This window comes from Capsicum annuum, chromosome 1 (assembly GCF_002878395.1).
Source record: "Capsicum annuum cultivar UCD-10X-F1 chromosome 1, UCD10Xv1.1, whole genome shotgun sequence".
Classification (NCBI taxonomy): domain Eukaryota; kingdom Viridiplantae; phylum Streptophyta; class Magnoliopsida; order Solanales; family Solanaceae; genus Capsicum; species Capsicum annuum.
In genome coordinates, this window is record NC_061111.1 from 178,382,004 (window position 1) to 178,398,737 (window position 16,734).

Sequence of the window (16,734 nt, forward strand, 5' to 3'; positions counted from 1 at the left end):
CTACTGAGAGCATTAGCCACTATATTGGCTTTACCTGGATGATAAAGGATGCTCATGTCATAGTCTTTCAACAACTCTAACCACCTTCTCTGACGGAGGTTTAGGTCTTTCTGAGAGAACACATACTGTAGGCTCTTATGGTCGGTGAACACTTCAATATGCACCCCATACAAATTGTACCTTCGAACTTTTAAGGAAAAAACTACTGTTGCTAACTCAAGATCATGAGTAGGATAGTTCTTTTGATAGAGCTTAAGTTGTCTAGAGGTGTAGGTTATGACCTTACCTCTGTGCATCAAAACACACCCAAACTAACTCTGGAGGCATCACAATATACCACAAACCCATTAGAACCATCTAGTAAGGTCAAAACTGGAGTTGTAGTGAGTCAAGTCTTCAACTCCTGAAAACTCTTTTCACAAGATTCTGAACACAGAAATTTGACTTTGTTCTTAGTTAGTCTGGACATAGGGGATGAAATAAATGAAAATCCTTCAACCAATTATCGATAATAGCCGGCCAAGCCCAAGAAACTCCTGATATTTGATGTAGAGATGGGTTTAGGCCATTTTTTCACTGTTTTGGTCATTTAGGGATTAACTCTAATACCATCACCAAAAATGATATGTCCAAGGAAAGCTGTTGACCTTAGCCAAAAGTTTTACTTACTAAATTTGGAGAATAGCTAATGGTTTCTGAGAGTCTGCAATATTATTCTGAGATGGTCTGCATGATCATACTCACTATGGAAGTAGACAAGGATGTCATCTATGAAGACTATGATGACTATGTCCAAGTACTACTTGAACACATGGTTCATCAAGTCTATGAAAGTTGTTGGGGTATTGGTAATACCAAACAACATGACTAAGAATTCAAAGTGACCATACCGAGTTCTGAAGGCTGTCTTCGGGATATCATATTCCCTGACCCTGAGCTGATAATAGCCTGATCTGAGGTCTACCTTGGAGAAATAACTAGATCCGTAAAGTTGGTCAAATAAGTCATCGATTTTGCTAAGTGGATACTTATTCTTGATGGTGACTTTATTTAGTTGACGGTAGTCTATACATATTCTGAGAGAACCGTCTTTCTTATGCACGAATAAAACTGGTGTGCCCCATGGGCACATACTGGGTTTGATGAATCTCTTATCTAAGAGATCCTTCAACTGTTTTTTTTATTCTTTGAGTTTTGCAGGTGCCATTCTATATGGCAAAATAGATATGGGTTGTGTATCTAGAAAAAGGTCTATTCCGAAGTCGAGTTCACTTTTGAGAGGAACTCCAGGAAGATCTTTGGGAAACATATCTGGGAATTCACACGCTACTGACACTGATTCAAGATTAGGGATTTCTAAACTAGAGTCCTAGACTCGAACGGGATGGTAGACACATCCTTCATATATCATTTTCCTTGCCCAAAGGTAAGAAATAAGTTGATCCGTAAGTTTTGAAGTACTACCCCTCCACTCTAAGATAGGTTCATTCAGAAATTGAAACTGGACAAAAACAATTGCAGTCGATTGAGGCATAGCAGGAATGAATCCAATCCATGCCGAGAATGACCTCAAAATCGGTTATCTCTAATTCGACTAAGTCTGCTGAAGTGAATTTTTGAGATACAATAACCAAATAGTTCCTATATACCCATTGGGATATGATGGATTTACCCTCTAGGGTAGAGACTGATAAAGGCTCTGCTAGAATTTCAGGACTGACTCCAAAATCAACTGCTATACATAGAGTAACAAAGTACAAAGAAGCTCGTAGATCTAGCAAAGCGTAAACATGCAAATGATAAACTTGTAATGTACCAATGACCACATTAGGAGAACTTTCCTGATCCAATCGGGACTAAAGTGCGTAGAGTCTATTTGGGCACTTCCTACTGGTAGCACTGGATGTAGCACCCTACTGATTTAGGTGATCAAAGTGAGCTGGAAGACGGTTATGCTGACTCTAAGAACCTACCTGAGGAGACTATCTGACCCTATGGCCTTGCCACATCCAAAACACACATCACACCCTATGGCCTATCTATGTTTCCATCTCTAAACTTCAACATAGAAGCACTGGTTGAGGACAGAGGTGGAATTAAGAATTTTGGATGGAAATGAGAATGATTCCCACCCTCTAACTTAGGTTGAGCAAAGTTGAAACTACCTATTCTCACTCTCTTATTTTCCCTCTCCTTATCCCTATTCTTAGCCTCCTCTATCTACTAGCATGGACCATGAGCCTGGATATGTCTATTTCCTTAATCAAATTTCCAGTCCTACACTCTTTGACCAAACTATGAGATACTCTAGACACATACTTACTCATCTTAGATCTGTTATCTTTTACCACATGAAGAGCGTATCTGGATAGTTGAGTAAATTTGAAAGAATACTCCTGTAATATCATATAGCCCTTCTTTATATTTATAAACTCCAAACCCTTCGCTTCCCTCAACTCTAGCAAGAAGAACCTATCCAAAAAAGCAACAAACTTTTCCCATTCTATGGGCCTTGCATCTGCAGCCCTTTCTACTTTCCACTATTTAAACCATGAGTGTGCCATATCCTGTAACTAATATGCGGCCAACTCAGCGCTCTCAACAGCAGTCACTCCCATAATATCTATAAATTTCTGTACGATCAAGAAATTCCTGAGAGTCCTCATCAGACTTAGACACGGTAAAAGATGGAGGGTTCATTCTGGTGAAATCCTGAATTCTGGCTGCAATAGTAATTGCCATTGGGTTGGATGGGATAGCAGTTGGACTTTATTTTGGGTTGTCACATAATGATCTAGGGTGGTGAAAGCTGCTCTAAATTCATCATGGGAGATGTGTTCGTCCAGAGGATCTAGCTGGACGGGCTGAGTTTCTGGATGATCTCCCATTCTGGTTCCCTTAGTCCTCTTTGGAGGCATATTCTGTAAACAAAAGGGAAAGTTGGATTAGACAGAGAGTTTAGCTAGAGCTCATGCTCACTCGCACAACATGAATACTAAAAGAAGGGAAACTTTTCCTAAAACATCTCGTAGCCTCCTGTCCATAAATGTGGCACGCTATACACCCATACACAAGACACTACTAGATATGTCTTTCAGACTTTCTAGGACTCTATTGAACCTTAGACTCTGATTCCAAGTTTGTAATGCCTCGAGTCTGTACCTAGAATGCTATATGGTGCTCATAATCCTGAAGGACCACAAGTTAACCCATGACTGGTACATACAGCAATCACTAAATAATAATACTATAATATGCATAAATTAGGAAAAAAACATGCCATAAGATTCAATACTGTAATAATACTGAATACGGTATAACAATATCAAAACTAAAACATCAATACTAAAAATCAAATAACTGTCTGAAAATACTCTAGTCTAAAAAGTCGCTAAACTGTCTGAACTATGGATTTGATGGGATAAGACCCCAAATAACTCCAAATACTGAAAATGAACTAAAAATCTAAAAAACAATCATGTCCTCGGACTATGATGACTCACACTAACTCTGTCTACTGAGAATCTGAACTGCTAAGAGTGCTATGGAGCCCGTGCATCTGAACCTATGATATAAGACATCTTAGCATAAAATAAAAGCATACGTCAGTACTTTGAATGTACTAGTATGCTCAGTGAGGTAGGCTAAAATTCATGGGTTCATATGCATGAACAATACTAACTGAATAACATGAGTATGACTGAATAAGTGTATATGCATGAATACGTAGACTATAACTGAGATCGTGATAAAACTGAATACTGAGTCTAAATACTGATTAATTGATATCTCAGTTTACTGATATTGTATTACTAAAAACTGAATAACTATATCTAATAGTCTTGATTCTGTGGAACTATACTGAGTTGAGTGACTGTAACTAATAGTCCTAAATCTGTAGAACTGAACTGAGTTCTATACTAAGACTGAATCTACAACTTAGACTATGGGAGGTAATTATCTAACTGACATTCCCCTCTTAGAATAGATTGGGGTCCAACCTATAACTCCAGTTGGAAGGGTGTCATATCGTGCCATAGGTAAAGGCAAGCTGTGAGTTAACCCTCTCTGATAGGAATCTCTTTCGTCAACCCTCGCTAGCAGGAAAACTCGAATGAGATGTATTAACCCTCATAATACCTAGCAGAAAAATATCTCAACCTAAGATAGCTATGTAGTTCTGTAATGCAGGGATTACTACTAGGGGTCAAACCTTTTGCTGGCAGGAATATCCCCATCCCTGGGTTAACTCGGTGTTGAATCCTACTCCAATCTGAATAGACACTGAACTGATTCCTAGTTCATACTAGGATTGACTAAAATGTTATTGATTATACTATCTAACTGAACTGAACTGAGCTCACTGGGTTTCGTTAACTAATGGAATACTACTAAATTCTGTTAACTGGTTGAATTTACTAAGGTCTGAACTAAATACTAAAATAGACAGGACTAATACTAAGTCTACTGAGTTTTCCTGAGTCCTGTAACTGACTGAGAGTACTACTAATTGTGACATGACTGACATTATTTTATAACTGACACTGGCTCTAGGTAATAACTAAATTGTCGGGTATAAATACCCTCAGGTCTCGATAGCATGAAAAGTAAATCATAACATAGTCTGGAAAGTCGTAATCATGTGCACTTGTTCATAACTCATTCATGGAGGAATTTTATCAAACTACTTGCATGATGCAACTTGCACAAAAACTAACATGGCATGATTTCTTTCTCTTATTAGTTCACATAAGCAATTCATCAAGCACTTAATGAGCATGATATATGTACATAATATTTTACACAAGTAAGCATCATAATTCAACTCCAACTTCACGATTTCAAGGGTTCAACATGGATTCACACGATATTACATACATATCAATTAATCCCACATGAAACTTATCATAAAACATGGATTATAATCCCAATTAACCATTATAAACATAAATATAATCAAACCTGACATGAAATTCATGAAATCCATAAGGTTTAAGTTTAAAAAATAGTTTCTTGGACTCTAAGGGTGGAAGGAACCCTAGGACAAGCACTTCACAAGCCTTAGTTGGTGAATTCTTGAAAAATAATGGTGGAATCACGAACCTTGAATTTGAATTTAATCCACCTAGGGTTTTTGTTCTTATGCAATTTGTGAAAGAATGAATATAACTTTCGAAAAAAGGACTAAATTTTGTGTTATGGGGGCTGAAAGGTGTGGGAAAAAAGACTTAATTAATCCTGAGGATGTGGCCTTTTAAACACTAAGAACTGTGTTATCGACGCGCAGACTGATATGCCGCATTGTTGGTATCTATGCGATAGCCAACGCACTGCATCGGTTCACTAGAATTTGCACTAATCTGAGGGAAAAATTATCTGTCAATGTGATGGACAATGTGACACGTTGATATCGCATCGACTCACTATTTTGGTCACTCGAACATGGTCTAAATGAGATCCAAAAAATCCAAAACTTATCCGGGAATACCTACTGACCTTCCTGATCATGAACTAACTCAAATATCAATATTTAATAGGCATAACGGTCGCAAATTAAGATGGCCAACTTTCATAGGCTAAAATAACACTAAGTCTAAATGCTTAGCTAGAATTTTCTATGTCTAGGACCCTTTAGCAAGCTTAAAAGACTGAGTTGAGCTTATGATTTTGCGGGTTCATGCAAACTAGGTGATATTCTAATCTATAGAACTAGCCTTAATGCATTAAAATGATGAACCCAACATTGGATATATTTAAACTAATGGGATATTATTGCTAGAAGATAGTTAGGAGGATTGATTATGATACTGGGTGGTAATGATATTACTTAAGAACCTTAAGTCAAGTCTAGCTAAGTAGTAGGAATTAAGATATGTAAAGGTGCATGACTCTATCTAGAATTGTAAGTTGAGTCGATAGTATTGGTTGAATGATCGACCACAGGAGATGGTTTTTTGAGCTTTGTTATAATTTGAGTGTAGGGCCTACTAGTTAGTTACAAAATTTACCTATTTCAATATAAATAAAAGAGGTTTAGAATGGTGAAAGAAATAGGATGATGATTTAGATTATTGATATCAATTTTGTAGAATGTGAACTCTGAAAATAGATACTTGATTGATTGGTGTTCAGACATATTTGTGACTGATGATTGAGATTTATAATTCTCAATTAAGCAAGTGGTGAATTGACCTTCAGGTATACTTGTCATTCTCTCTATTAGTGAATATTTGTTGTACATAGAGTTTTATTTTAATTGTTATTGCTTGTATCTGATTTCAATTGAGTGCTTGTAATTTTCCTTCAGGTATAACTTATAATTATTGAGTGCATCTTGCATTTACATTGATATTGATGACATAATGATGATGATGATGATATTGAGATCATGATGTTTGTGATGTTGAGGATATTGATGTTGATAATAATAGTGATATTGAGATCATGATGTTCATGACAATGATAATATTGATATTGCTAATGATGCTAAAGAATTAAGAAGAGGAAGAGAAGTTGGCCATCTTGCATACTTGCACTCATCATATCCATTTGAATCCACTTCTATATTTATATGTTGTTGATGGTTTCTTGATTGAGTTATATTGATAAAGTATCATGGTTCATTATATGGACCGGTTGTTTGATGAGATATTATGGTCTCTTGAGTAGGTCGATTACGTCAATGGTTGTGATTGTGCATTGCTGGAAAATGTGAATATGAGATATGTTTTGAATTTTTTACAAATCTTATTCCCCTGTGTATATAGTTACATACATGAGTTATATTGTAGTTCCCTTTCTTGTAAAGTTATTGATATTGTAAATTTTCTTGGTGGTTAAAATCCTAATGGTTAATAGCAGTATAACAAGGACCGGGTGTTGTCCAATAAGAAGATTAATGAGAAAAAGAGATAGAAGTATGTAGAGTTATTATAATAAGGTAAGTGCGTGAATTGTGGGTTAGATTAATCCATAGAATATAGTTAGTTAATCGCGCCCTAATGGTAATGTAATATTTCTTAAACAAACAAAAATGGTAGGTTTTGAAAGTTGAAATAAGTTAGGTATGTTCAGATATTAACTTGTATTCTTGTCGTGATCTCTTCTTATTTGTGTGTTCTTCGATGTTTCAAACCTTTGTCAATCGATGTTACCTACCAGTACGTGAAGTCATACTGATACTACTCTTATTATATATCCATTTATGGATATAGCCATGTTCCAGGTCAGTTGAATTTTCAAAATGTACAATAGTAATTATTCTTCAGTAACTCGTATTATTCTACTTTTATATGGATGTTGCATTTTGGTATTATCTTTCTATTTGTTTTGTGTTCTTGTACTAGTTTAGATTAGGTTCTAGGAAGTTGTTATTTATTCAACAATGTAATTAGTAACTAATGTAATTGGATAAGAGGTTTATTTGATTTAAGGGATTATTTAGTTTTGAAACCGGTGATGTATGTCTTTCGCACTTTATTGAATGGTTGGGTGGTAAGGGTTCCCCTATATAGGGTGGTGTTAGGTAGGTTCCTGCACAATTTTTGATTTGGATCGTGACATAACCGGACCTCAAGACAATTTTATAAAACACCGACACATCCTAAAACTGGTCAAATAAATCATCAACGTGAGGATAGGGTATTTTTTCTCAACTGTAACCTAGTTCATTTACCGATAGTCAATAGACATGTGCATGGATCCATCATTCTTCATTACAAAAAATACAAAAGCACCCAAAGGAGACACATTCGGCCTAATGAAACCCTTACCCAACATATCTTGCAATTGTTCCGTCAACTCAGTCGGGGCCATCCTATTAGGAGGAAAGAAAATGGGCCTGGTGCCTGGTTCAACATCTGGAAAAATAAATATCTCAATCCAGAGGCATGCCAGGAAAATCCATAGGAAACACATCCTTGAACTTACTAACAACTCAAATAGTAGTATCGTGCACATAGGCCAAATAAGAAGACATTCATTTTATACCATGTGACGAGCACATAGAAAATATATAACCCCCTTTGGGAACGAACTATGAGTCCCCTTACATGGTAATCTTATCATACCCAGAGTAGCTAAATTCAAGGTCTTGGAAATAATCCAAAACCACATGATAAGGATATAATCAATCCATACCCAAGATAATATCAGAATCAACCATATCTAGGATAATCAAGTCTACCTAGGTCTCATGCCCCCTCAAAGGTCACTACACATGATTGGTACATCCGATCCACCACTAAAAAATCTCCTATGGGGGTAGAAACATGAATATTCATAGCAAGGGAATTATATGAAGCATCAAAACCACTAGCAAAATGTGTAAGCACATAGAAGAATATAGATCCGGTGTCAAATAATGCGAAAGCATAATGGTGGCAAACTAGGATAAAACATGTGATAACTGTATCAAAAGCCTCTACCTTGGGTCTCCCAGGTATATCATAGCACTGACCATGCCCACTCCCAGACTAACCCTATGTCCACTACCATAAGCTCCCTAAGCTATACCTTGAGCACCCTGATACCCTGTGAACCACCTCTAACTACCGATAAAGGATTAGGACAAAGCTGAAGCTAAGAACCCTACCCTACAAGACCCAATGCATGTAGGAGTAGGACAAAGCTAAAGATGAGAACCCTACTGGGTAGGACCTAATACCAGACACACACTAAAAGGGCCTAAAAAGCTAAAATGCCCTCTATGCCCTGATGAACAAAAATGAAAACCTCTTTCCATGACCTGAACCCTAGCTACCTAAATCCTCAAAAACAACTGACTTACTATCAAACTATGTAAAGCTTATTGAACTAGTCTACTATGGTAACCATGAGAACCTGTACCAAAGAAATTTCTACCTCGAGATGAACTCCATTGAACTTATCTTATCGGTGTATCTTATTAGCACTACCTCCCTAAGTACCATAATGAATCAACTTATTCAACATAGCATGCTCTACTATACTCCTAAAAGAACTACCCAAAACCACAGGTTGAGATATCACCAATTGATAAGAACCTGCCAAACCCTTAACAAAATTCCCTATCCTTTCAATCTTAATCGAGATACTGGTAATGGCATATCAGGATAACACATGAAAAAGTGCCTCATACTTTGAAATGGTCATGTAGCCTTGCCATAGATGATCGAACTCATCTCTCATCTGATCCCCCAAACTGTATGGCACAAACCTCTCCAGAAAAACCTCAGAAAATGGGTCCATGTTATAGCAAGAGAACCCAATATTCTATAATTAGCAAGAGACCTCCACCACTACCTAGACACATCATTCAACTAGTATGTAGTGTACGCAACACCATAGGACTTAAGGTATATGAGATTATGCAACCTCTCTTGGCAAGTAAGTAAAAACTTATAAGCATCCTCACCAATAGCACCACTGAACTTGGAAGGAGCCAACTGAATTAATCTTTCAAATATTTTTTGTATCATTAGAATACATCACACAACCTAAATCAATAGGAGGAACAATGAGTTTAGTAGGCAAAGTATCAATACGTAGGGGCCCACATCATCATGTTATCCTCTAGAGTCAAAAAATATATAAGTAGGATCCTACCCTAATGACTGAATTTCTCTTGTATTTTGTGAACCACTCGACATACTTAGTGGAATACCTATTTATGGAATACCATCCAGACGACCTAAAAGATGAATCAACAAATCTTACAACACTATGGTAGTAACAGAACTCTGAGGGGACTGAGATAGTCCAACATATTATGTCTGATAATCCTCCTTATCATAATAAATGTCAAGATCGAGAAAGGTCTCTCTAGCTCTTCATCTAGCTTGAGTAGCTCCTCGTGCCTAACCTCTAACTCTGACTCAAACATGACGCTTACCTCAGACCCTAATTGGGCTCCAATAATAGGTGTTTTCTCAGCATTCTCAACATCTCTAGATCTAGTCCTCACTATTTGTGCAGAAAAAATGGAATATAATCTTAGAGTATTAGGCATTAACAACTAGCACAATAAGGAATCAATTAGAGAAACTTTTCTTACTAATATTCTATATCCTCTCAGAGATATATATGAACTTTAATGTATCGATCCACAAGACTCTATTAGAAATCCTGCTCTTTCATAAATGAGATCGGTGAACCAAATGCCCAGGTATCAATTTGTCACAACCTAAGAGTTGAGGTCATAATCGCACCTACCCCAAAATAACCTTGGTAAGTAAGCCATAAATTGACAATAGGATAGAAAGTTGAATAGAAAAGAGATGAAATAAATACAGACTTCTAGAACAAAGTTTATCTATAATACTCATAAAACTAGATTATTCAAAAGAAATGTAATCAATTCCCAAAACCTGGTGGCATAAGTGTGAAGCATATCTAATATAATACTGAAATCTCAAATGTATGAATTTGTCTCAAAAAACAAATAAAAACAAAATAAGATAGGATAAGGTCCGAAACTCAAATGCTGGAGCTCATCAGTGCCTCAAAATTAGCCTCTCACAGCATAAATCAGCCACCACAAATCATACTCAAATTGGGATGAGCACTGAAAGGGAACACAAGTAGGAGTGAGTACAATTGATTTGTACTCAGTAGGTATCATAGGTTAACTAAGGAAAGTAGAAAACTAAACAAGTAAAGAATATTTTGAGCATATTTTTACATACATATGGAAATGTTCTCAAATGGTAGCTCACACTGCATCTCCTAATAATTCTACTAGTATAATATCCATATCAGAATAACTACACACAAATATATAAGAAAAGCTAAATACACAATAACAAACACATAAATAGAAGTATAATTGATGCAATGCAATAAAATAATGATGATATAAGATATCGCATGGCTCTCATATACACCTTTCGACTAATGCTCCCATAACAGGACCCATGAGGGGTTCAAAACTTATGTACTTTCACAATCAAAATCTTATATCTTAATCACCTTTTTGGCACATCCCTCAATCAAGAATTTTATAAAGTGTTTTATTTTATTTATAAATTACTGTTTTTTGATTGTACCAATCTCATGAATATTCATGGATGAAATGGGGATGTAATGCTTACAAACATTCAGCATAAAGAAATAATCAATTCAATAGAAGTGTAAATGAGCTCAAAATCAACTCAATATGTCAATAATTCATGATACAAGTCATTGAATGGCACCACTAGAATAATAGTCATGTAAGACATTAATAATCCCTTTATTGGGTATCACTATAATGATATAGTTAAATAATGCTCAAATAAGGCCTATAATATTTGTTAGCCACCCCCCCCCCCCCCCCCCCCCCCCGGTAGCACAATTATAATAATGACAACTAATGTTCATATGACCTATAATATTAAATAAATCCCACACACAAGCATAACAATAAATATATTCTCCAAAGTCAATAATAATATGCATATAATCCCCCCACAGGTTACACGATAATGATCATAGACTCAAGATATAATTCCTACAATAATGATAATGGTTAACTATCACACTTAGTCTAAAAAATATTAAGCCATAACATACTTCAAAAAGTCGTTATCCAAGATTAGACCCTTCAACGCAAAGCCTTTCCTTTATGAATAGCCTCGAAATAGACTACATGTATCAAAAATATAATCTACATGTCAAAAGAATCCAACAATATTGTAAGGACTTGATTTTGTAAATTATTTATTTTTATATGATTTAATCAATTTATCCCTCCCTGTGGTTGCTATGTGATATTTCTGGGATGTGGAAATGATTGGTACGGTTTCTAAGATATTTCAGTATGATTTGTGCAAGTTTGTGATTTTTTTAAGTTAGAAAGGCCTTATAGTTGACTTTGGTCAACATATATTATTCTGCATGTCAAATAGCAAAATGAATTGTGCAAGCAAATATGAAATATGGATTTTGGATTGGTAGTGTGGCTGGTGTAGTTTTATGGCTTTTATATCTTGTTTAGATCCTCGATTTGAGAAATTGTGGAACTGGATCTCAAGGATCAATTTTGTAAAAACAACTTTTTTTTGAAAATTTGATGTTGCCATTGAGCCTGGAACATCAAATTTAATAGGGTAGAAAGTTTGATTGCATTATCAATATTTTGGATGCATTCCAAGGGGTCTACGGAGACTTTAAAATTTCCAAGTCTTGGCTGGTGCACCCCCCAGCTGGTGCAACTACTAAAGTCGTTCTTGGATCTCTTTAGCAGCCAATTGGTCGCTTAAGAGATCCGGCACACCATTCGGGACTACTAGCCGGGTCACTTAAGCAGACTGTGAGGCTCGCGGGTACTGCTAAAGTAGAACTTGACAATTTTATCAATGTCTTCTTAGGATGTCAAGATAACATAGTATATAAAAAATAATTTTCTTGATTTTTCTTTCATTTTTGAGACTTTAACCTTCGATTTTAGAGTCTTTTGATGATTTCTTCCATTTTCAAAGTTGTTTAATCTCCAAATCACTATTTTAATTATTTTACTTTGATTTTCTCTATATAAAACCCGTTAGTTCATGATTTGAAAGTGAAATTTAGGAATTTTGGGTCGAAAGGCCTAAAAATGATTTTTCTTCAATATAAACCTTGATTTTAACCCGATTTCACTTGAGTTTTCTTCTATGTCTTCCTTTAATCATGAGTAATGTGTTTACAAACTAAAATTCCAATTTTACCCTTTATTTTTTAAAACCCATTGCGGGGTTTGTTTTAACCCTAATTTAGAAATAGAAAATATGGATATTGTTGAATTTATTTTGTTACATAGATTCTAGATTTATATGGTTTAGTTGATTCAGGGATGTTTGAGTAGGTTATGGTTTAACTTTCTTTAGATTAGGTTGGGTAGTTTATTTTTGTATAAAAACATTCTAGGTATGGGTAATAACTATGAAAATGATGTTATTGTTATTGTGTGCTTGTGTGGAGGCTTATGTTGATATTATTGGTGATTTGATATGATATTTGCTATGTGTGGACCATGCAGGGGTTTTTACCTGATATTGTTGGCCTTATGTATACATTAGATTGCTTTTCTTGTGATAGAAATGCGTAAGTTGGTGTTATTGTGGTATTATTGATATCTTACCCACACATTTCACTCTAATGATACATAGCTTATATTGAAATCATGGATGGTTGATTTATTAAGTGGATTTTGACCTCACATGCATGTATATTGACTAAATTTGAGATTTTTCCATTGGTTTAGTTGTGAGAAATACATCACCATATCATACATACATTCATGAGATATTGATACTACTGTGAAAACATCGACTTTTGATAGAAATGAGACACTTTTAGAAAATCCTCTATCATAGCCCACGATTCAAAGAGAAGATTGGATATTAAGATGAAGATTGAGTATTGAGATTGTATATGGGTTGCAAACTCCCCACGGGTCCTACCTGAGAGCCTGACACTCGATAGGTGTATACAGAGGTTATGTGATATCCTCGATCACATCATATCATCATTATTATCATCCTCATTACATTTAATGTACTTATGCACCTTTAGTGTTGTGTTTATGTAATTTATCTGTTGTATTGCCTATTCTTGTTTCTTTTACATATCTATTCCTGCTTATGTGTTAATTATAAAATTGATAGTGGAGATAATGCGGGCTACTATTTGGGACATAATCTGCTTCCAGGTGACCTACTCATAGTGTGCAATTATATACCTTATTTTCTACTTTGCTTAGTTGGCCTAAGATACCTACTGGTACAAGTGAACCCTACTCATTCTTACTATGACCGTTTGGTGCAGATCCAGGTATGAATGCACAGAACGGCAGCTAAGTTCATGGCGTGGATTTGTAATACATCAAGGTAGTGGCCGCTCTATGCTTCTTGAGTTGACTTCCAACATCTAGTTTGTGTGTTATTTTGGTTTATGAGACAAACTTGTAATTGTTCGGACTTTCAGTTACTTATTTCAAATTTTGACATGTATTTACATTCTTCTTACACTGTGACACTAGATTTTGGAATGGTTTATGATTTTATTATTATTCAGACTTCTTATATTACTATGTAAGAATGATTAGACTTTGTTTTAGAAGTCTCACCTTTAATTTTCTATTTTGATTCTCTTATACGTATCAGTTTGGGTGATTGGCTTATTTATCAAGACTTAGACGTGATAAATGCCATCATGGTCCAATTTCTTAAATTGTGACAGATACCCATATAGACTAACTTTATTTCGAATTCAAAAATAGTTTCAAAATTGACATAAAATAGAAAGGGGTAAAACTGAAATTTTATGCAAGTATCATGTTCTCTATATCAAGAGGAATCTAAATCTGAAAACCAAACTGAATATGAGTTGTAAATTAGAGTTCAAAACAAAGAAAACCAGGTAAAATCCCTAAAATTCATGTTTGAAATCAAAATATTTGAAGTTGTTTTGAATAAAATTAATAGGAAATGATGAAAATTGGAGTTAGGGATTATTCAAGCAAGATTGAAGAAAAATCCCTTTGAAATCTTCCAAAACTGAGCTCCCAAAGCCTAATAATGGTAAAAATTGAGTTTTGGACGAGAAAAATGAATTAAGTTTGTCCAAGTATAAAATATCCTACTCGAACATGAATCATTGGTCACGTTCACGGCCTGACCTAGACCATAACCATCACGATCACAGGCAGTCTATCGCGAACGTGATAAGCGACCTAGCTGGACCTAGTCCCATTTACATTTCACAAACGCCACCATGCGTTTGCGATGAAAAAACTAATCCTTTACAAATATGGCCCCTCCATTGCGTTCACAATGAACAATTAATTCTTTCTCCATAAACGAAACTAGAGGCCCATGAATGTGAAGAAGGTTTTTATGTTGCACCAAAAATTTCAAACTAGCAATTAGGACTTGAAAAATAGTCTCGATTGGATCCTTGAAATTCGTTCGAAAACACATAGAAATAAACTAATAATGCTACTAGGCTAATTTTGACGTTCGGACTCAATGAAATTATCAAATTTTTGAAAGACATCATTTACAATGAATTGTTAACCTAGACCTTTTTTAAGCTTATTTTACTAGTTTTTGTATAAAAGGTCAAAACACAATATAAAGGCTCGGGGTCCGAACTAACTATGCTACTAACCCAAAATCGACCTGCAATGATAAGCCAAAACAAGGAAAGAAGCTACCATCTTTGCCTACTAAAGTCAGAAAACTCATAACTATATATAACTTTACTAACATCAGAAGATGCTATGATGCTTTCTTTTTTTTTCCTTCCCTATATGCTATTCCTCCTTTTATGTTTTTCCAAATTATTCTTCCAAGTTATAGGAGTAATAACATGTTTGAGATATATAGTAAGGGGATCTGTGTTGTGATTAAGTATCACAAAGTATTTGTAATACTAACCTAAGCAAGGTTGATCTATGTCTGAATCACCACATCGTTTACAGTCTTTTACATCACACATTTTTTTAGCCTGCATTAGCATTTATAGATTATCATTTTCAACCGATTCTCATGTAACACCTTATTAGTTTTAACTCAAACTTAAAAGGATCATAGCAAATAGCAAGCCAAAGAGCCTTCTTGACGGAAAAGAAATATCTAAAACTTGTTCAGATAGTCAATTCATTGATGGTGTACTTCATGTAAAAACAAAAATGTATAAAAATACCAACTGTAATTACATAAGCCGAAGTTGTATGTAATTTTATGTATTAACAACAACCATATATCAAGAGTAATTACATGAGTAAAAACTGTATGTACAACTAAAATGTACAATAGTATATAGTGTTGTTTCACAGACGAAAATTATATGTAATTTGTGTAAGGACAACAACATATACTTTGTGCAATAACTACAACATACATAGTGTAATTTAAAGAGCAAAAATTGTATGTAGTTTGTGTAAATCCTTCAAAATATGTTGAACGGTTGTAGCAAAAAATTTAGTGTTGAATAATTTGAGTAATATTGAAGTGGATAAATGAAGAGGAAGTAGTTTATTGACAAAAGGTTATATATTTTTCAAAAAAGGTTTACAACTCTTGAGTCATGTTTATTTCCACTTTAACAAAGAGAAAACAAGTGACATCAAGCAAGAAAAACTCTGATCCTGACAAGCTTGCTGCATCTCAAACTAATGTTGTGTATTATTATCTCTAAAGTTAAGACATGAGAATTGATGATATTACTGCACAAGCCTATTTTTTGTTTGTCAAATTTTAAATAGCAAGTACAAGTACTCAAAATATTCAAATTAATCTAAACCTCGAACGAGAATACGGTAAAGTGTAAACTAATTCATGTAAATGTTAATCAAAACACTCAATTCATGGGAAATAAAGAATTACTATGCATGCATAATACATTGTTCCTAAGTGTTGACTAAATACTAAAGAGGGAAACAGGTTAATAACACATTATAAAGTGTAATTGACTTAACTTACAGAGTGTATCAGGAACGTGAAATTTCTTATTCGAAGCCCAGTGATTATAGAAATCAATTTCATTCACACTTGGCGCACGCCAAACCACAGCATCACCAACTTTGAATTCCTCACCAGAAGCAGTAACAACAAAAGAGTGAAGCTTTCTAGATAACTACAACTTCTCAACAATGAACTATTAACAACTTCAAACTTGTTTGAAAATGGAATCTAGTTTGCCACAAAATAGGGGCAGGTAAAATGAAATAAAAAGAAAAAAAACTTCAGTATGAAGGGGTCCCGAAGTAACTACTAAATTTGTTGGCATGTA